We start from the raw sequence: 2,684 nt of genomic DNA on the forward strand, positions 1-2,684 counted from the left end.
TTTTTTCTCTCCTTTTTTTCTCTCCTTTTTTTCTCTCCTTTTTTCTCTCCTTTTTTCTCTCCTTTTTTTCTCTCCTTTTTTTCTCTCCTTTTTTTTCTTTCCTTTTTTTTCTCTCCTTTTTTTCTCTCTCCTTTTTTTCTCTCCTTTTTTCTCTCCTTTTTTTTCTCTCCTTTTTTTCTCTCCTTTTTTCTCTCCTTTTTCTCTCTCCTTTTTTCTCTCCTTTTTTTCTCTCTTTTTTTCTCTCCTTTTTTTTCTCTCCTTTTTTTTCTCTCCTTTTTTTCTCTCTCCTTTTTTTCTCTCCTTTTTTCTCTCCCTGTTTTTTTCTGTCCTTGTTTTTTTCTCTGCTTGTTTCTTTCTGTGTTCCTTTCTGTTGAAGAGCATAGGCTCGAAACGTTAAAGACTTTCTCTATTCCCGAACGTTATACTAATACATCTATTTGTTGTCTACACCACCTGTCTTCATCTGTTGTTTTTTCGTGAATTCTCCCTATTTTATATTAACATTTGTTTTTATGTTGAGTTATGATAAAAACAATTTTACATTAATCTGATGGGTTACTCTATACTTTTGTAGAGTATAACTTTATTATTCGTAAACAAGAATGTTGTTGACAGTGACTTTGAAGTTTTGTCCAGCTAAGCCATATCAGTGTTTCCTAAACTTTTTTGAATTTCCACCTCCTTTTTGGATTACATATCCCATCAAACCTCCCACCTGAAGTCAATCAAAAATAACTCATCAAAATTTAGATGTCAAATAATTGCTTATTGTTTTAGCATTTTTTTGCCTTATCAAAAATATAATTGAATAAAAATATCTATAATAGAATTATATGAAAGATGGGCTTCTTGTGAGGAGATTTATTTTGCCATATTCAGCTGAACAGTAATAAGTAGTATCCTTAAATCACCCTTTTTGACTTCTTGTAGTCAGCTTCTCTTTTCCATCAAAAAGTGTGAAATAGCTTCAGCTCTTTAGCATCTGAAAATAATTCTGCTTGTTTCTCCGTTACTTAGCTCGTCTGTGACACTTCCATGAGATTAGTTGAATTAAGGAGGAGGGAGGGGATGAGAGGGAGGAAGAGGATGAGAGGGAGGAAGGGGATGAGAGGGAGGAAGGGGATGAGAGGGAGGGAGGAGAGAGGTAGGTAAGGGAAGGGAGGTGATGGTGAGTGAAATGTGTAAATTTGCTTTTGAGTTAAGTTTCTTTTTCTCCATCCCTTAACCCATCTGTGATGCTGTCCCATGATTAGTCGAAGGGAAAGGCAAAGAGCGAAAGGAAAAGGAGAGAGAAAAAGAGAGTAAGGCAAAGAGGGAGAGAGAAAGAGGGAGAGTGCTGTGTATTAAATCTATAAAATTCTGCATAAAGTATATAAAGTGTATATAGTAATCATTGTATTCCAATTTCCTTCACTTTTCAATGATTAGCAGATGAGTGACTATATTTTGCTACAGACACAACACAGGCTATGCTTTCAGGTTTCTTGGATAAAGTTTTCAGAAATAACCCAATAAGTTAACCATTAATTCTGTGAAATATTCATGGGTCCCATTAGTTCAGATTATTCTGTCAAATGTAATATTTAAACATTTACATTGTTTTGAATTAACCATGCATTATCTTGAAACTTTGAGATTTTGAATCTGTGATTGTTTATTTTTTAGAATGACATTATAGGGTAGGTATGAAAAGCCAGATCTGATCAGTTTGAATATAAAACAGATAGAATATTTGCGCTCCATGTGGCCGGTTGAAATGCTAAAGGGTTAACTATACATTCAACTAAATATGATGAGTTGAACATAATTAGGAACTTTTTCACAATAGCACACAATTTTAGACAAAGGATTTCATAAAGATTTATAACTTTATGCTTTAATCAAGAATGATGTTACCCATTTTGTAAATTTGATTGTCAACTCTTGGTTGTTTTTTTTTTTTTAAATTCAATGAAATGCAGAATATAACAGGTTTCATTAACTTAAATTTTTCTAACAGTCGTCTTCAGAGAAATGTAAAAGAGATTTAAGTATCCATGATAAATTATACATATGTGTGTGTGTATGTATATATGTGTGTATATGTATATATATATATCATGTGTACATAAATATATATATATCCTTTCAATTTGTAAAGGGTAAATGCCTCTGAGTGTACTCATAAAAGCTCCTGTGCTGTTTGTTGTTGGCTACTGCTTATTATTCCCATCTTCCAGAGTAATCTTATGAGATTGTTATGTATGCAGAACTCTGCATGTGAGAATATAGTCTCAAACAAACATCTGTTATGCAGAAACATATGTAGCTATGCATTAATGAAATATATAAATTTCTATCTAAAAACTTTTCATCATTACTTTATATATATATATATATAAAAACAATTGCGGTGTGTAAGATGTTTATAAGCCATTTAAGAAACACACAAAAACCGTTAGATTCACTTCAACATAGCACGGAATTTTGTCAGTGAACAGGTCGCACTCTCAAAGCGACGAAAATATTTTGGCAAATTAAATTTAAATGTTGAAGTGAATCTAACAGTCTTTGGGTGTTTCTTAAATGACTTATAAACACCTTCCACGCTGCAATTGTTTTCGTTCCAGCACATGATCTCAGATCAGGTCACTTGCTATGCAAGTACATCTCCATACACACACACACACACACACACACACACA

The 2,684-nt window shown here is 32.7% G+C and overlaps 2 protein-coding genes across 2 annotated transcripts in view; one reads left to right on the forward strand and one right to left on the reverse strand.

Moving 5' to 3' along the window:
* Positions 1–2,684, forward strand: part of LOC106878832 (integrator complex subunit 13) — a 596,471-nt gene that overhangs the window by 178,811 nt on the left and 414,976 nt on the right. The window lies entirely within an intron of this gene.
* Positions 1–2,684, reverse strand: part of LOC106880812 (FMRFamide-activated amiloride-sensitive sodium channel) — a 220,496-nt gene that overhangs the window by 128,693 nt on the left and 89,119 nt on the right. The gene's annotated exons all lie outside the window — the stretch shown is intronic.

The sequence above is a fragment of the Octopus bimaculoides genome, chromosome 24, assembly GCF_001194135.2.
Source record: "Octopus bimaculoides isolate UCB-OBI-ISO-001 chromosome 24, ASM119413v2, whole genome shotgun sequence".
NCBI lineage: Eukaryota > Metazoa > Mollusca > Cephalopoda > Octopoda > Octopodidae > Octopus > Octopus bimaculoides.